Source organism: Oreochromis aureus, linkage group 7 (genome assembly GCF_013358895.1).
Source record: "Oreochromis aureus strain Israel breed Guangdong linkage group 7, ZZ_aureus, whole genome shotgun sequence".
NCBI lineage: Eukaryota > Metazoa > Chordata > Actinopteri > Cichliformes > Cichlidae > Oreochromis > Oreochromis aureus.
Genome location: NC_052948.1, coordinates 43607852 through 43628338, shown reverse-complemented (window position 1 = coordinate 43628338; position 20487 = coordinate 43607852). Strand labels below are relative to the sequence as shown.

General features: G+C 39.3%; 1 protein-coding gene across 3 annotated transcripts in view; it reads left to right on the top strand.

Annotated features, from left to right (window-relative positions):
* Positions 1-815: 815 nt before the first annotated feature.
* The window catches only part of LOC116322398 (protein FAM222A), a 33955-nt gene continuing 14283 nt past the window's right edge, over positions 816-20487 (top strand). For 2 of the 3 annotated variants that reach the window (XM_031742447.2, XM_031742446.2), the window contains exon 1: positions 11443-11729. The gene's annotated coding sequence lies outside the window, so the exon portion shown is untranslated. Of the gene's footprint in view, positions 913-11442; positions 11730-20487 lie in introns of those variants that run through there. The other variant, XM_039614334.1, reaches the window with a different exon arrangement.

Genomic DNA, 20487 nt, shown 5'->3' with positions numbered 1-20487 from the left:
TTTAACTCTTTGCGTCCCAAACATGACGCCTCATGACTTTCTCTCCAAACTGCTCAACCTAAACTGTCCATCTGATATACTCAGTCTAGGCTCTTTACCTTACAATATAAATAACTTTTCAGGTGATTGCTGTTATAATTTGGTCTAAATAAAATTGAATTGAATTGAACTGAATTGAAGAATATTACGAATGAATTAATAAAGTGAAATGACAAAACTGTCTCTGGCCAATACTGAAATTAAACCAAGTACAAAACACAACTTGAAAATATGGAAAAATACAAAATTAGAATAAGTCTATGTCCTACTTGACATTTGAGATGTCTACTACCTGCAATATCAAAACTGAAAACAAAAGAATGTTTTTTCTTTTGTTTCCTTGCTTTTTGGTTGTGTTTGTGCATATTAGGTGACGGGGGAAAGGACTAATGGGCAGTAGGATGGGTATGAGAGCAATAAACAAGGCCGGTTGTAAATTGGGTTGGCATAAAATTTAAAGAATGGACTTTTTATATTCACAGTGCCATATTAAAATGCTCCCCTACCCAATTCAGTGATAAATAACACTAACAGTACTGACAATAATTGCACTTTTTCTTTACACATCAGTGCATTGCTCCAAATGCACAAATACAATGTGCTTATTGCAGGATGCAAAAAACAGAAAAAGGGCTGTAAAAGCATTCTGCTGCCAGCAGATGGCGACCTGCTGCAATGAGAATTAATTCTTCTGAGCACAGAAAAGCATTTTTGAGTTAACATGAGGAGCTTGACTCGAGTCAACGTGAGCACTGTGGCAAATAAACAGAAGCATAAAAGGCCTTTTGTACTTTGTCCCTTCGCTGTTGCAGATATCTTCGACAAGGTCAATTTTCTCTCAGGAACAATAACCCATCTGAATGTTTATGTGCGGTAAGTGATCATCTTCACTATTAACGTGCTTTGGGTTGTGCAAGCCCTTAAGCAATAAGTCTCTTATTGGCTTGTTACAGAGAGTTATTAGGTTTGCCCCGCGGCCCCTGCTGGTATTTAATTACCCTTGCACTCTCTCCTTTTCATCACGACGTAGATGATGGCTGCCATTGCCAGTAGGTGAAAGAGGAGACTTCACCAGACCTTAATTGGTTCATTTGCCTCTGCCTGCCAGGCACAGATGGAGCTCTTTATTACTGTCACTGCCAGCCTCATTCTGCTATGATGAGGACTGTCTTAAGAGGAAGAGCTTGACATCCTATAATGACACGATGACATGGCCAAAACAGAATCGGTACAAGTTCAACAAACTAACCAAAAGTAGTTCTATTTTAGCCAGTTCATCATTTCAGCAGAGCAAGCCTACCATATTATAGTCTCATCCCTATGAGATCATAGTGTGAAGATAAAATCTAACCACCTATAAGGTTTCACTTTAGTCTTTCTGTTTATTCTTCAATAAGGCCTTTGTGTTTGGGGTGTGCTTGCAGTTTCATGCCTTTAATAATTTTATGTCTGTTTATTTATTCAGGTAAAAATCTCACTGAGATTGAAAAGCTTTATTTAAAGTGAGAGGGCAGCAGAGATTTTAATAAATATAACTAAATAAACAAATACAACTGACACACATGACAGCTATATTTGTTGATGTTATAAGAAAATGAACAAAACAACAAAAGCATACATTATAACATAACTGCTTTCTTCCTGGGCGATCGTGGCTCAAGAGTTGGGAGTTCGCCTTGTAATCGGAAGATTGCCTGTTCGAGCCCCGGCTTGGACAGTCTCGGTCGTTGTGTCCTTGGGCAAGACACTTCACCCGTTGCCTACTGGTGGTGGTCAGAGGGCAGAGTGTCCGCCGGTGGTCAGTGCACCCCAGTGTGGGCAGCCTCGCCTCTGTCAGTGCGCCACAGGTGATGCTGTGTGCTACAATGTGTGTGAATGGGTGGATGACTGGTTGTGTAACTCAAAACAGTGCTTTCAAAAGGGGTCCTTAGGGACCAGAAAATAAAGCAAAGCTATATAAATGGGTCGATGACCCACCACCCTAACAGACTGGTTTTAAAAAGCGCTATACAAATATACCATTTACCATTTTCTCCTTCCGTAGAAAAAGGGGCAACATATTTAAAAACTTTTTTTCCTAATTCTGATTCTGTGGTATATAAAAAACAACCAATGGGAAAGTCTGTGGACATAGAGCGATGAGTGTACAGAGAACAGTGATGTACATGATTGATGCTATCCAGCCTCTTTAGTTTAGACACTGTCATTTCAGCAGATGTCTGTATGGTTACAAACATTAGAATACTGTACTGTACATAGATACATATTTGTGTCCCAAGTAGTTCTTAACATCACCACTATCTTGGAGCCAACACATAAAAATACAACATCAGTATATAAACAACCCTTTAAAATGTTAATTTCACATTTCCCCATTGCCTATACAGAAACCAGTCAACTTCAAACATGACCAGTCAGACTGGGTGATCTGGATTAAATCAAAAGAAAAGAAAATTATTCTAACTACAATGACAGTGATAATTCTAGCCGTAAATAGAAAAGGATAAATGGAGGTAGAACAAAACAAAACTGCATTTCCATCAGGAACAATTAGGTTTAAAAAAAAAAAAAAAAAAAAAGATATTAAAGGGGAGTTGGTGTAATTAAATTCATATTAATTCATCTTTAGTCCTGACGTGAGTCATCATTCAGTGAAATGGTTCATAATGCATCCAGTCATGGGATAACTCAAGAATATTCTGGTAAGATAGATTTAAGTGATCATCCACAGTATTATTAATGTGCAGATCTCTTCTGTATCTTGACTCTGACCAGTCTGGGCATTGACACAGGATCTCTGTGGGTGTCTTTCACCAGGGTCTAATTTTACCAAAATAGACTTTGACTATGGTGCAAATAAACCAAAATAGTCATGTGTCTAAATTAATCCATTGCACTGGCTTTCTCGAGCAAGACTGTGGTACACTGTTTTTCTTGCACAGACTTACTTCAGAGAAGAAATCTAGCATCTAACCACTCAGCTATGTTTACTGCGGCAGAAAATGTTTGTCTTTTGGAAGAATTCAACAGTTTAAAGGTGCTTTTAGATGCTGCCTTATTTCCCAGCAGGTCACCCCTGCGGATGGATCGACATATTTGATTTGACACCGGTTTTAACCCTCCCATTTATCTGTGTTTGGGACTGGCACAGGGAGTCCACCGGCTTATAACTCCTCCTGGATGAATTCAGCAGTAGGCAGTAGTAAACAAAGAGTGTAACCATTAAAAGGATAAGAACAAGTAATGACAGCAACAGTAAACAGTGCAGGAAACTTCCTGTTACATAAAATCTCAGCGCAGTGCAAACCTGTAGCAAAGCTTTGATGCTGTGGTTTGCTAATGGAGGTGGGCAGACTACTTCTGTCATTTCCTTAGTCAGCTTAAGGATAGCTTCAGTGGGCAAACAAAAACACCTGACAATAAAATGTACTTTTTTCACTGAGTTACCACTGTCTCTGAAACATCTTTCTCTTCTTGCTCTTGCCCGGAGTCACATATTTTGACTCTCATTTTCTGCTTTTAGGTTTTGGAGTCACATCAGACATCAGTCTTAGGCTTGAGTTAGGTAAGGGTTGGGAAGTGTATGGGGTAGAGGTTCTACCCCTCTCACTAGCTTAGGTCCTTCTCAAGAATGCTTGATTGAGTTGGGATCTGTTGGAGTTTGGCGGCTGGATAAATTCTTTGAGCCATTAGTAAACGTTTCGTGGTGCTCTGTCTTACTGGTGGAGGCCATATGGAGATGTGCTTTGCCTCCAACAATGTTTAGTAGAGTGTTTTTTAAATCTGTCAAAGGCTGTTATAAAGTAGGCAAATATACACTATATCCAGACTGCTAGATTATAGAAAATGGTTTATGAATAGAGTAATGTACATCTACTCTATAATTATGCTCTCTTAAGAAGGCACGCTGGTGGTGGATAATGGGTTAGGATTTCTGGATGATCCTTTTGCAAGCAGTTATGGGGCCAACTTCAGGATCAGGATCCCATGTTTAGCTACAGAGGAACATCATTTGCGTCTTTAGCACGTACTAAAAGTGGATTTTCAATTTAGCGGCCTGTGATTAACTAGAAAACTATTTCCCATCTATAAATTCACTGCTCAAAACAGGGACATCAGTTGGCATGGTAACCTCATTTCCCATCTGCAGGCCTCATTCATACTGAAAAATGACACTCCGGCAGCTGTCAAAAAACAATTCAATATTCCTGCCTTAACAGCAGGTCAGAGTATGTCTGCTCTAAATCTTGGTCATGGTGTATATCTTTCTTAGGAAATAACAAATGGCATGTTTAGAAAGGCTTTAATTTGCAGTGAATATGATTTGAATTGATTGATTAGTGTATACAGTGCTGAGTGCAGGAGTGTGTTAAGTATTGACAAATTTGTATATAGAATGGTCTTTGGCATCTTATTCGACTTCTGGAAATGAAAACACTGAAAAATCTGTGTTGGATCATGGCAGACTTTGACATATTGGGTAAAATACTTGCAGAAAGTCAGTTCCTTAAAGCTTGCAGGAAAGGCGTACAAGGAAATTGGGTAGCCTTTATTAACTTTATATCTCATTTTCAGATAAATGGATGGGTAAATATAACAAGCTGTGGTTTTACTGAAGCTTAAGATCAGGACTATTTCTTGGCCAGGTGCAGTGACTTTCTGTAGAGGCCTCACCATTAGAAGTTACTGGCAGCAATGTCAAAGACATTTGGAAACTGTTGACTCATATAGGAGGGGGTGGTGTATATTACAAATGTTGTTAATACAGCAGAAAGAAACATAGTTTTAAATCGCTCTGTATAGAATTATTATCACTTTGACTACTGACTACTGACCTTGAAGAAGAGGTCAGAGGTCAAATGTGACATGATTTGTTGGTGGTAATAATATAAAAGTATGATTGTACCCAACAGCTACTTAGTTAACCCTTAGATGCACACGTGGGGTCAAAAATGACCCCAGGGGTTGTTTTTCTTCAAAATCTTTAAAATGCAAAGTTGTAATATATTCATATTCCAGGTATTCCTCAAAAATATGTTTGTAACATGAGGCCATTTGCATTTTATTTATTTTTTCATTAATTTAAAAAAATGCAGTTTTGTATCACTACCCCACTCTTCCACAAGTGGGGTCAAAAATGACCCCAAGCAGTTCCTATGGAATCTTCTATGAAACTTTCATTCTTAGCGACTCTGACTGACCCACTTACATTTCTGACGGATCAAGAATTAATTTTACACAGTAACATACATGATTTATAGTCAGGGCTGCACATAAGTGGTCCGCAGGTGTGCATTGCTGTCAAAATAAAAGTATTCCCGGAAATTCAGAGAATACGCGCTTCTTTTATGGTGGAAGAACACCAAAGTAATTGCTTACGGACTTGCTTCTTCGACATCTTTAAGAGTTCTGAACAAATGTCTGGCCTCCTCCAGAACATCTAATGTACGCAAATGAGCATTCCAACTTCTTATCTGGTATGTCTTTTTATTTTGACAGCAAATGTGCACCTGCGGACCATTTATGTGCAGCCCTGTTTATAGTTTCCTGTGCATTTCAAACATTGTCCTTTCTGATGTTTTTTTTTTTAATATTTAAAGTAACATGGCTGCTATGAGGCCAGCTAGGATCCCTCCCTGTGGCCCTACAAATGATCCAGGACGGATGGGATAAAGAGCCCATCGGAGGCATTGACTCAGAATCTGACATCTCAGATATAGAGGACCCAGACTATTGTCCCCCCCCACTGAACAAGGCAGATACAGAGGAGTCCTCTGATGAGGAAATGGATATTGAGTCTAACAGAATGAGCCCCTCTTACTGCTCTAGCCACAATATTCTGAATTAGTCGGCCAGGGCTTGCACCTGGGTTTAGTACTGTCTCCCCAATAGATGCATGGAAGATGTTCATGTCTGATAATATAATAGAAGAGGTGCTGACATGCACAAACATGGAGGCACGAAGAGTAGCCACAGACAGGGGAAAAGAGTGGAAAAATGTAATCGAACATGACCTCCTGGCCTTCATTTGACTGACCATTCTTGCAGGAAGTGAGAAGAACTGGGATGTACCAGTTGGTGTGTTTTTGGGAGTCCTCTGCATAACCCATTGCACAAGGCCACTATGTCAATTCAAAGATTTAAAGATATTCGCCGTTTCTTGCACTTTGATGACAAGAGGACCAGAGCCTACCGACTGAAAACAAACCACATGGCAGCTTTCAGCTACATATGGGGCCTGTTCCTGGTCAACTGCAGGCAGAAATTCATCCTCAGTGATTGTGTTACAGTGGATGAACAACTTGTGCCTTTCAAAGGGAAGACCCAGCTTCTGCAGTATATGCCGAGCAAGCATACAAAAGTGATACAAATGATACAAAACTGCAATTTCTTAAAATTAATGAAAAAAATAAATAAAAATGCAAAGGGCCTCATGTCACAAACATGTTTTATGAGAATACCTCAAATATGAGAATGTTACAACTCTTCGTTTTAAAGATTTTGAAGAATAACAGCCGAGTTTATAGCAAAATGCATTGTTTCTATTTGGGGTCATTTTTGACCCCACTCGTGGAAGAGTGTAGGTACTGGTAGGTTGTGCATCCAAGGGTTAATATATTGTATGTTCGCACTACAAACAACAAAGTTATAAAACTACAATGTCTCTAAGATCGTTCCTGGGCTTGTAGACATGAAAGTATAATGCTTGTCACGGTGACAAGCAGTGGCGCACTTCTGCAGTGGTTAGCATTGATGACTCACAAAAAGAAGGTCCTTGATTTGAATCCACCAACTTGCTTGGCATCTCTGTGAAATCTGGATGTTCTCAGGTTGGTTATTCTAAATTGGCCACAGGTGTAACTTAAGTGCTCTGTTATCCCAGCAATAGATTGGTGAACTGTACAAGATCCACCCCCACATTTCATCCCGGGACAACTAGACTCCAGCACCCTCATGACCCCATATTGGATAAGCAAATAAGAAAATGGATGGAAAAGAAAAGAATGTGAAATGTTCGTGACATTGTAGATTCATATTGCCAGCTTGTGCACAAAGATTAGAGTGTGTTCTTGTAGGCATTACTGACTCCGATCAAAATGCATTTGTTTAAAAGAGGCAACACTTTCAAGCATCTTAATATAACATACTGCACAAATACAACAGATGGAGAAGATAGAACTTTACTCTCAGTAGATGTAGAAAAGGATACTGTAGATAGCCCTGCTTGATGCTCTGAATAACAATGTTATTTCACAAGCATTTAATATTGGTAGCTCAGTAGCTTTGCCACCCTTATTGTTTAAACTAGCCACAGAACCCATTGTTATGTTGCTGTGGCACACAAGAATATTTCTGGTACACACAAGAATATCTTTGCTGTTAAGACTGGTCAGATGCACACATTGCATAGCTCTATTTGAAGATGCTGTTAGAGGTATTCTTGAGGTATAAATACAACTTCTAGATTATTTTCATTATTCTAAATTTTCTTTTATTTTGTTAAACAAATAAAAGGCGCAGATCCATTGCTTATGTTTCCATATTTAAACATATTTACCTATTTAGCATTTGTAAAATTTTTGAAAAAAGTTATGATCCTACCTTTGAGTTTATAAATTAGAAGAAATATTAATAATACCTGAAATTAATACCCCTCCAAAATTGTTGTACCTGGTCCAAATCACATCTTTGCTGTTGCCATTTTCCTGCTTTACTACATTTTGGCATTTGTGTGACAATTTTATTGTGAAATGATAGATGAAACAGGCTACAACTGGCATTGCGATACCTGGCAAATTACAGTGTTTTTCAGTGGTACTATTGGGCTGCACAGCTGCACACTATAATGTATTACTTCTCCCTAAAGCCAACCCCAGCATGGGTCGACACTGAATCATCTTAACTTATTCCTGAACTAAGACTTGACAGACACATGTACTCTGCAAATATTAAAAAACTGAGTGAGGAAACACCTGATCCATTAGATATGAATATTATTATTATCTGGTGTACCATTTCTTCAGTTTCTGGTTATAGCCTAGCATGGGATAATAATGACTTTAAACCTGGAAAAATGGACAAAGGCATCTACCTGTGGCCCACCAACAGATGGTATGTTTCAAAATGATAACTTAATCATCACCTAGATTACTGCTTGCGACAGGCTCCACTTGTGGGGGCTCTGAGCCTTTGCAGGTGGGATGCAGACAATAAGGTGAAAAACATGACATGAAGTAAACCAACAATTGCCTTTACTGACAGCTCCATCCATCCATCTATCCAGCCAACCAAAACTGTAAACATAGAAAAGTACAAAAAGCAAAAATTCCAGAATGAGGAGATTGACACATGAAAAACAACTGAGAGGATTCATTAGCAGCATCTAACAAAGGAAAAAGGGAAAGAGAGGACTGTACATACACAAAGGACTAATTGGAAGCATGACTAAAAGATTAACACTTAAGACATGAAAGCTAGAAAGTTAAGATCACAGGAAGACATGAAAAATTTGATTAGTGGGTAGAAGACTCTACATGCTCATTGCAGTGCTTCTTGTTCTTTGCTAGCTTCAACAAAAATATTCTAGTTTTGGAACAACTTTAAATATCCTGTAAAGTATACATGTAATGTGCCAAGATAATGACTTTAATGTGCACAATTTTTGTTTAACTTTCTTCTTTTTTTCTTGTGTGGGTGTGCTTGTTTTGTCTTTAATTCAGTTTTACTTGCTATAACCCTAAATCAAACAACAATCTCTTTATACTCTGGTGAACAACAGAAAATTAAAAAAAACAATTAGATTTTTAGCGCATTATGGCACCAATTCAAAGCAACAGGGGTCTTAAGGTGTTTTATATTACAAGCAAAAGACCTTTCAGTATTAGAGATGACCCCCAACAATTAGACAACCTTATTTGAGCAAGCTCCAGGTAACAGTGGGAAAGAACTCCTTTTAACAGAAGAGAACATAAAGCACAGACAAAGCACAGACTATGGAAGAAAGAGGAACATTTTTAATGACATGCAGATGTGGTATATAATTCCCAGGAGAAGAAGTACTCGTTGCATCATGGGGGTTACCCCAGCCCCCTGAGCCTATAACTGTTTCTTTAAAATGCGTTGTTCACTCATCAGACGCACTTACGGTGAAACATTTCTGACATTTTCCTTGCCACGTTACAAAAAAGACCTGGTAATAAAGACATTTAAAATCCCTCCTTCCTGTGTGTTGCAGTGAGCCATGAAAAAGTGACACTGAGCCATGATGTGCAACTCCAAGGCCCTGAAAGTGAGACAGCTAAATAATATTAAACTCCTACTTTAATCCCTAACACATGTACATTTCCTACTATGTTATATCGCTGTAAAAGGCTTATATTGTTTGACACAATCTCTAGATACTTAAAACCAGCACACTTGCATAGACACATAAAAATGCACAGGTGCATTTACCTTCCCTCTATAATGCAATCACCTCATGCAGTCATGTCATTAGACTTACAGCATGTTCATTGTGGCAGCCACTGGGCACTATTATTAGATTTAGGCTGGGTGAGTAGTCAAGCATAGATTGTCATTTCTATCTGAATATGTCATATACCTCATGTCCTTAAGGGTAACAAGACACAAGGCTATTATATTGATAAATGCTCTAATTTTAAATGTGTCTACCTCAGGGAACAAAATGTATAACATAAAACAGAAACACAGTCTGGCACACACTGTTATTCCACTTCCTACAACATCTATATTTGCATTTCAAGATCTAGATTAACTGGTTTCAAATAAACTTGCAGTTCTGCTGGTTTTGAATTACTGCAGTAACGATGGCTTCATTCAACGCAGTAAACTGTGTTAATCCCAGCTTTTTAAATGTAGCTATTGGCAGCGTTTTAGGAAAAGAATGCACCACTCGAGCGTTACCTTTCAACTTTTCCGTTCCAGCAGTCATAGCGAACTAAAATCTTTTTACACTGACAAATACAACCGGTGTTAAAAAAAAAAACAAAACAAAAAGTAAATTCCTCCTCACTGACAGTTAAAAAAAATTATGAGCCATCAGTCCAGACAGTCCCAGTGAAAATGCAAAATAACTCAGCTGTGAGTTGTCTCAACCTTTGTTGTAGTAGTAGTAACAGTAGTAGTAAAATTAGTTTGCTAATGCTTCAGGTACATTACTGTGATTATTTGCATTGGAAATCTATTCCTGTCCTTTAAATATGCCTTCTTTGATGTGTTGTGGATTGTCAAGAGCCTCTGTTGAAAACAGGCTTTTATCTCTGAACTGATGAGTCCTGACTTTTTTTTAAGGTTACAGTTTGTGATATTCTCCCATATTTTAAAGTGTATCTGTTGTCTCTCAGTCATTACCTGACAGTGTTAAATAAAGGGTATTTTCTGTTTACCTTAAAGTTACTGAACAGTTTCAGATGTTTAAAACAGTATTGTGTGTGGAATTCATTAGAAATTCCCCTACACCATAAAGTAGTTTTGTCTTATTCAAATAGCCTACAATAGCTTTACAAACTAACAACAATAATGACAGAACAATGAGTTTGTAATAATAAGCCTCATTATACACTCACACTTTATAATCTTTTGGACACATACACACTTCACTCGGTACACAACCTCACTAGTACTAGGTTGTGTACTCATCTTCTGATGGCTGGAAGCAGAAGATAAGTACACTAATCAGGAGTAAGCCTGTCCTTCAAGGTTTGATGCATTGTGATTTCAGCGATGGTCTTCTGCATATGCCGTGGTTGTAACAAGTGGATATTTGAGTTATTATTGCCTTCCTACCAGCTTGAATCAGTCTTTTCTTTGACTTGTAACGTCAAAAGGCATTTTCATCCAGAGAACTGCCACATAGGAATACCACAGGATATTTTCTCTTTTTCAGACTATTCTCTGTAAACCCTAGAGATAGCTGTGTGTGGAAAACCCAGTAGGTTGGCAGTTTCTATACCACCACCATATAGATGGCCGGTGAGTAACAGTCTAGGTGTATAATATATAGCTTTTGGACAGAGGACGCCTACTTGCAGTTCTCCTCCTGAACACCTAATCTAATTAAGGGTTGATTAAGCACTGCTAACTGGATAAGCTGCAGAAAAACCCCCATCTGGAATCCTGGTGTGTAGCTCTCTTGATCGATCAGATGTGCTTGTGTAAAGACCGAAAACTTACATTTGTTCTGGGCCAACACACGGGACGCTCTTCCCCTTTAAATCTTTCCGCTAAACGGGAACGTGCTTCCTTTGACTGGTTTGGGATCACGACAGCGGCCGCCCTCTCTCGCGCATGATTGGCCGAGCCGTGGGAATATTCAAATGAAGCTTTGATTGATTGGCCCGGAGCCGGTTTCAACAGTGCAGAGGACTCATTTTCATTCCGACATCACTCCCCGTGGTTCACACGGCTCGCTTGCTGAGATGATACGCAAGCGATGGCAAGGAAAACCTAATCGGTGAAATTATCTCCCACACCAGCGGCGAATATGTCGAGGAAGTGCAGTTAACGGAGCCAGCTTTATCAATGGATATTCCTCCCGGGGTTTCAGGCGTTCATCGCGAATTCTGTGGCGAGATTGCTTTTGCAGAGGAAATACGCCTTCCGAGCAGGAGAACAACCAATCAGCCGTGGCGAACCAAAGATAAACAAGCCTTATGATAAGACAAAACTCTGTAAGACATCGATCATGTTTCCCTTTTCCCTCTATAATAATGTTTAATCTCCTCTGTGGGGACTCCTGTGAAATGTTTGTTTTTATTTAGTTTTCTTCAATAATTTTGTTTGCCATGCATTTGTGCCAGTCAGACTGCCTCTAATTATGGCTGTGTCTGTGTGTGTGTGTATGTGTGTGTGTGTGTGTGTGTGTAGTATTTAACAATAACGGAGTGAGAAAGCAAATAAGGTTCGTACGGGTGCTTCAGCGTGTAATGCCAGCATTGATTTTAGGTCGACAGCGCTGAATTGGTGAAAGATGCCCAGTGCGCACTAATAGGATAGGAGCGTCTCGCCCTTACTGTATATCATTATAGCTGTGTATCATATCTATTGGCCAGTGTGCATTCATCAGAGTGGAGGTCGTTCATTTGTTTTCGTCTTAAACAATAATATGTATTATTTACTAGCTCCTAACATGTATTTAACGAGTAATTATAGAAAATATAGGAGGCACGTGATTTTTATTTTATTTCAAGACAAGAAACATTTTTAAATTTTTAATCTTTTTTTTCCTATAGAGGCGTTATGGTGTAAGCAAATATCAGTCTGCACATCCATGAATGGGTTGAAGGCTTTGAAAGGCGCTTTATATGTCAGCATCTCAGTGGATAGGGGAAGTGCTTTGAAGTATATTATCGGTCATTCAGGGCTGCCTCAGAAGGTTTCCATTTCTATTGTCTAGAAGCCGGAGGTGGGATCATCGCACCTCACTGCACCGGTGGCAGCCGAGGTTGAAGGTTAGCCGCAGCAGAGTTCCTAAAGATTATTGGCCAGGTGTGAAATTCTACCCTGCATGCTTTTCCTGCTTGGGCCAGATCCTTTATTACCCAGAGAGATGGGATGTCACAGCTTAGCACCAGAGGCAGAGAAGAAAAGCCAGCAATTTGGTGTTTTATTATCATCTTCTTTTTCTTCTGGCTGTTTCCGGAGCAAAAGAGAAATATATGCCAACTCCCCTGGGTTTAGTTTAATAGGCTTTTCTGGGTCGTTTTTCTTCCTTATGGCTTTCCTCTAAACATATTTAAATCATGACTTTCTGGCCTTTGATTTATTATAATGTCAGAGTGTATTGAAAATATTGCCGCCTGCTCATTTCCATCCCTTTTCTTTTCACTCTGAAAGCTTCAGTTTGAAAATCTTACTTTCGGCTAACTAGCTGTAATTACATGTTCACATTGTGTTTGCGTGTGTGAAGTATGTGTTGTCCGAGTCCGAACTTGCTCGAGAGGCTTTTAATTTGCATTGTATCACGAGCAGTCAGTGTGCAGGTAACCCCCATGGGGGTTTCCCTCTGATCTCACATCTCACACCCCAGCAGTAATTCCAGCTCTGTGAGGGAAAAGGGATTTGTCATTTGGCTGCCTGCTTCCCTTTGCTTTCTCAGGAGCGAAGCTGAGCTCTGATTTATTGTGAAATTTCCTCAGGCAGGCTCAATCTCCAGGCCTACCGAATTACTGAATGGAAGGAGCTGCTCGCTAGGAGAATGACCTTTTCTTGAAAGATTATTACTCAGGCAAGTGCAAGGACTAATTAAGGTCATGTCCTTTTTTTCTGCTATGTCATCCATTGACTGACTTTTCAGGGTACAGTGAATTTTCTGTGGTGTATCAGTCCATGGTTAGAACGTGGAATGATAACATGAAGCAGATGACTTGGAAAATATATGGATGGGTGACAAACAAAACCTGATCCCTTCTCCTCTACAGTAAGGGGATCCTGTAGCCCCGTTGTGATGTGGATGGGATTTTTGTCCTCTTCTTTGTGTTTCCAGTAAAAAGTAGCCACACCCTACAATGCCCTGTCTTTATTGTCTTTTCTACTCAAAATAAGCCCATGCTTTACAAAATGAACACTGTGTTGTATCCAGTAAGACTTAAAGTAATGGCTGGGGTGATAAACGCATAAGGAAAGTGCTTACTGAAGCCATAAATGAAGTGAAAATTGGGGCGATTTTTTTGTAGGCCGCGCATTAATTGCTGTCTACTATCAGAAGAGTCGCCCCCTGCTGGTTATTAGAAGGAGTTCAGATTTAACCCATTTCCAGACTGGCTTCTGATCCAGAAACTATTTTACAGCCTTAACAGTCACCTGATTTCAAAACACTGAAATACCTGTGGGAGGTTATGGACTGTAAGCACTTTGCACAACCATCAGACTTGGAAGAATTGGAAGAATCAATGCCAAGGTGCACCGAGGCTGTTTTGGTGGCACATGCTGGCCCGGCACTTTACTCGGTGCTATTTTATTTTTTTTCATTTGGTTTGTCATCTGTCTTCTGTGCACTCAACTTGTCCATTTCACTGGGATAATGTCAGTGGTTTTGTTGCTTAGCAATTTCTCCTGTGCACCCTTTGTAATCAGCTCTTTATCTGCTAGGAGATGTCAGGTGTAATTATGAGCAGCCTGTCATCTTTTGAAATTTGTCTAATTGGTCTTTTAATTCTAACAGGATGAAGGCTTAGCGAGACGTGGGCTGTGGGTTGAAGGTTAAGGACTGGGCCTCCTGAGGTTAGGGAGGAGGGAACCGGCCCTCCTAAGGTCGTTATTGTTTTGTCTACATACTGCTACTTGGTAATTATTTTTGATTAATGTAAAGCCAAATTTGAACTGATGCGTCATCATTTAGTCTGAAAAGAAAGGCTAAAGAAAGGCGGTGAGATGATGTCTTTATAAGCTGAACCAAAGATCAAAGACTCTTTTCTCATAGAGCATTTTAATGTTTCTGTGATGCATGGCAGAAAGCTTCTCATTAGGTTCATCTCCCGCATACGAACCATACAGGCAGCATTTTCTCCACAGTTTTTAATGAGTTGTTTGTTTGCCCCCAAATTTTAATGGCTTGAAGGAATCAGTGACCCTTTACAATTTAGCAGTAAGCTAAGAAGCCAGGAGACAGGACTTGGGAGGAGATTGTTTGTCTAACATAAACTCATTTTTATCTTTTTTGTCATGGAATTGGAAGACTAAAAACAATTCTGCCTGTCCACGGTTTGGCAAACAGATGTCATGTTAAAATAATAGTCTTCATCTACTGACAAAAGAGCTTATCTCTCCACAAAACCTACAGCTCACTCTCATTCACGATCTGTTATCTTTGAAGTCAGGGTTTTCCAAAGGCCAGGCTGCATACCCATAGCTCTTTGACAGTGTGTCTCAAGTGTGCATACTGGGATAAAGATAAGATAAAGCTCTGTTTACCCTCTAATGCTGCTTTGGCATTGGCCAGACTTTACTCAGTGTGCAGTGTGTTTCTTTTACCTTGGCACTGTGTGTGCGCATAGACCATTTTGGGTCAGCCCAAGGCTTCCTGCTCAAAAAACAAGGCTGTTTAAAAAGGTTTAGATTCATGGCTGAATTTGTGCTTCACATCTTTATGTGTAAAATGTCAGAATTACTGTTTTCCAAATAGTTAATTTAGTATTTAGACCTCTTTTTTTCTTTTTACCTTTTTTCCTAATACTAGCATTTCATGCTTGCACGAATGAAAGCTGAGCATAAAAGCAAAATTCTACATGTGTATAGGTTGTGTCATGTAGATTAAATACAGACTCAAAGAAATGACCTATATTAACACAAAAGTAAATGATTAATTGTTTGAGGAAAAACTGTGACCCTCACAGATCGTCTGTTTCTATATCAAAGTCCTTCAAGAACCTCGAGGTTACCATGGGCTAGGTCTGGTCATTTGTTGACCAGCAGTTTCACTGGTCCCAGGACATATATACTAACTACACATAAAAGTCACCCAGTGAAATCTGAAAAACAAAGCTTGAAAAGTTTGATTGCTTTGCCCTGAAATGTAGTTTTAAAAAGTTGAATGAACTGTTTGTTTTTTACCCTGTAAATTATTATAGATTTCAATTCAGGATTCTGCAATTTGGCCGTGGGCCAATGTTAGCTATTTAATATTAGCTAGGTTAATCTATTGGCATTGTCATTTATGACAGTTATGCCTGTTAAATAAAACATTTTAAAAGTAAAGAAGAGATATATCAGCATTGGTATCTATCTTAAAAATCTTGTATCAGTCAGACACATCTCTGGAAGTTAGAAATGTCAACTTGTGCTCAAAAAATGTTGTCGCTGTTAGGGGAAGGGAGGGTTAAAATTTGATTGTGGGATTTGCAAAAAAAAAAAAAAGTCTGTGTTTAGAAGGAAAAAGTGATTTACATAAGAAAGTAGAGGGCACACAGCAACCTCCAGGACTGGAAAAATAACTGCAGATACGTGAATGGGTAAAGGCTGTAAACACGTCTATAGCTCACATTTTAATATTAATCATATTTTTCCCAGTGACTTATTGACCTGGCTAATAATGCTGCATAAGTTACATCCAACTGTATGCTCATCTGCCAGAATATTATACATGATACATTGCATAAAGTTTGTGCTTGCATAAATAAGTCGTAGGAAATGCGTTCTTACACTGTTGTAAAGCCTTTTACAGGAACTAATCTCGGTGCTAATGAGGCTCATTGTTATCAGCCGCAGGCCCAAAGTGTTCTTGCTACTAAAGCAGAGTGACTTCGGGTTGTTTGGCTATCCCGTACATGAACCTTTGTTTCCTTTCTCCTTTATTTATTTATATTTTTTTGCTTTCTCTACACTAAATGTGAAAAGAGAAGTATGGCTCTCTTTTGTATGCCATTCTGATACCAATTATGTAAACTATTATAGAATTTAACCAGGCCAGCTCTTATCGGCTAATCCAGAAGTAATAGATTCTATTAAAAATGTATGAAGGGATTGGGGACGGATGATCTGTGTGTGTGTGTGTGTGTGTGTGTGTGTGTGTGTGTGTGTGTGTGTGTGTGTGTGTGTGTGTGTGTGTGTGTGTGTGTGTGTGTGTGTGTGTGTGTGTGTGTGTGTGTGTGCATGGAGATGAATTCAGCAGCTGCAGCAACACTGCTGTCTAATTCTGTCTCTATGTGAGGTTTGTCTGGTCTCCATTACTTAGACAGGTTCCTGCAGTGCCTCTGAAAGCCATACATAATATACAATTAATTATACAATAAGTGGATTGTTATTCATGGACCCTGTCATTTTTATTCAAAGTGAGACACTGCCTTTTCTCTTTTGTAATAACTAATTGCTCTTTGTTAGTCATTTATTTATTCTCATTTAACCTTCTTTTCTGGGTTTTTGTTCTCTCTCTTTGCCTTTTGCTCGCCTGCAGTTTCTGAGTAGAAGGAAAGGTATTAGCATAGCACCCGTGCTAATCCACTGGCAGAGTGAAAAGGGTGCTCGTCTTTTTCATTATCATCTAATTATTTACAGAGGATCCTGAGAACTGCTAACGGTAGCTGAGATGGTTCGGTTAGGGAGGTGTGAGTGTAAATGTGGCAGCGTGAGTGTGTGCGTGTGCATGGAGCCAGCATGCATGGTGTATTTGTGCATTTGACATTAGTTGAGAAGGAGGCTCTTTGTGCAATTTGCCTCTATCTCAGCTCTGACCCTTAATGCTGTGCAAAGTCATAAAAGACTCCAGAAGGTCAGGCAGATGCTCTTGTCTGAGCCTGTGTATAATTTAGGGCTTTTTCCTCCTTTGATGGATGTTCTTGTGCAGCTGCTTTATACATCCAAACAGGTAAAGCAAGAACATAAGCCTTTTTATGTGTTTTATAATGCAGTAGTATTGTCTAGGTTATCATGCATACCAAACCTTATTATCTCAGGGAATGCATTTATAATCGGCGCATTGTCAGGATATAAATGGTGCTGCTTTGATGGTAGTCATCTCAAGAATAACAAGATGCCTTAATAATTCAGTTTAAATCATCTGCAAACTGTCTGTTAAATTAAACAACCAAGTTTCTTCATTACTTTCCTCATGGCTGTTCACCTGACCTCATCATCTCCCAAAATGCCTTGTGCTGACAGACGTCACATTATAATATGAAGCATTTTACAGTATGACAGGGACAAAGGGGAAAGGCTTGAAAAATGACTTTGTCCGCCAACATATCCTTATCAGAGCACCATGGGGGACAGTTAGATGGACTGCAAAAACAAGGCCTTTATCTCCCTGTCAGGTCCTCAGTGGGCCACACGACATTACTTATCACTTGCACGGATGTCGCCTGAGAGTCAGAAGACCTAAATGCTCGAGTAGCTTATATCTGAATGCATAAATACTGTAGATTATGGACCAGAGTGTCTCACATATTGCTTGATTCACACCTCATTTCTTTATATTTTTCTAGGAAAATGGGAAATACGTGCAGGAAAAAACAGCTTAAAAGTCAATATAATAGTATGTATGTAATAGTACGACCTCCTTTATTCTTCACACAGCCTGAACTCTCTTAGGCAAGCTTTCTTGTCATTTCTTTAAGGAATAGTTCTCCAGGCTTCTTGAAAGACATTCATATCTCTTGTTGGCTGTTGGCTGCCTTTTGTTGCGTTCTCTGTAAAGATGATTTCACACTGCTTTTTTCTATGCAGTATGCTTTTAGTGCATTGGCAGTGTTTGAGATCATTTTCTTTGCTTAAAAATGAAGCTGTTGCCAATCAGATGCTTTCTAAATGGTACTGATGTTGGATTAATACTTCAAAGTACTTTTCTGTGTTCATAATTCCATCAGTTTTGACAAGATCTCCGGCCCCAGTGGCTGAAATGCAGCCCGAACCATGATAGAGCCTCCACCATGTTTTGCAGAGGGCTGTAGATTTCTTCTGACATCCCCAGTGTCAGTTTAAACTAAAAATTACAAATTTGGACAGATCAGTCTATAAGATCTGATGTCACTGATTTTCAGTCCACTTCTTGCATAATTTGGCACACCTCAGCTGTTTCTCCCTGTTTCCCTTTAAGAATGGCTTCTTGACAGCCATCCTTCCACTGAGAACATTTCTGATGAGGCTTCGGTGAACAGTAGATGGATCAACTGTCGGGTCAGATGTATCTCTCAGGTCCTGTGTCAGGTCTTTGCAGGATCTTTTACCTATTTCTTAATGACTTTCAGATACTGTTCATTTGCTCTAGATATGCAAAAATACTATTTATTTTATGTGTTATCTTTGGCATTTTTGTAGATTCAACTAAGGAAATGGAAACAAATACTGTCGGAGGGGTTGTGACAGGCTGCTAATAAGAAAGCACCTAAAAGAGTCTAAAATTGGATCTTTGCTAAGTTGCCTGTTATGTGTAAAAACAACACTGGTTCATCCTTTGAGTTAAGTGCTTTTTTTGTGCTCGAATAATTCAAAGGTCATTCTGAAGTGGCTTAATGAACAAGAAAGAAATGTTACTCTGCAAATGGTCAGAAACAAAGACTAAAAAGCAGACAGTGTCCAAAGAAAAAAACTGAAAGACCTCCAGAATGCCTGGAGAACAATTCCTAAAGACTACTTAAATAAAAAATACCAGTCTCGCTCATTGGAAGCAAAAAGCAAAGAAATGATATATCATAAGAAAGTGCAAAACATAAAAAAGATTCATTGAGCAAAACCATGTCTGTATAAAAAGGATGAAATTGCTTGAGGACTTGAGATAATATCATGCATTCTGGCATTACTTTAATTTCTCTTCTATTTTGTGGATAATCAGACTATTTTTAAGATTTAAGTTTGTGCTCTCAGTGAAACTTTTCTTGTCAAGTCCTGGCTGCCCTCTCTTTGAAATATAGTGCCCTGCTTGATGCATTTTCTTCCAGCTGCAAATTATGGGAGTAATGGAAGGTATTCCAAATTCATGTCTCATTTTCTGCTTGTGAAGGGATTTCTCCAGACATGCATTTTCTCTCTTGTGTTCCTTCTGCCTTTTTAGTATCTCCCTCTTGACAAATGTGTAGTAATGGAGGGGTTGTTGTGAAATTGCTATTATTTTCAAAATGGAATCCGGGCATACCGAGGCTTTTAGCTCTTCAGATGTGTGTGTTCAGATGAGGCAGGTTGCACTGAGCAGTTTGAAGTGAGCTTGTCACCGAGGGACAGATGTTGAGTGGAGGAAGGGAGTGGGGGAATCTTTTTTTCTTTTTGGCACCTGAGTAACATAAGATCCACTCCGTCTTCTTCCTTTTGAGGCGAAGGTAATCATGTTTCTGCAGCCCATTGCTGAACATGCTGTTATGCCGTTGACTTGCTTTAGCTGCCCTTCAGACCCTGAGGCAGAAATCAAAACAAAAATCCAGAAGAACCTTAAAACTAAAAAAAAAGAAAAGGGCAATCTGAAAGCTACAAGCTGCAGGCTGGTAGTAGCCATTTTGGGGACTACTGCACATCTAAGAAAAATACAGTGTTTCAATTTGTAATCACCAGATTGATTAACTATTAATACCAATAGTTCTACGGCATTTTGAACTGACAGCAGCTGTCTGTCTTCGAGATGGGCTACCTGATACAAATACATATACGTAGTGCACGATAGCCTGAGGTTTCTTTTTTCCTTAGTTTTGCAACGCTGGCATTCAGAGTTGCTGACTCTTTCAGATAATCAAACAGAATGTCAAATGCGATTATCGCTGAAATATTTCCTCAAAGCGCAGCTCGCTCTTTTTAGAGTGATTGCTTCAATCAGCACAGCTGTGGCTGTGGCTTTGGCGAGTCTTGTTCAGACACAGGCTCTCATTTCCTCTGACAGTACTTAACACTGCAAACAGCGCAGCCTATTTTAGGGAGCGAGCTGCTTTTGGCTTTCTCTGCTGATCAATACGGTCATAAATTTATAGAACAAGAAACCAAGGTCTCAGAGCCGGTTAGAAATTGAAACACGCG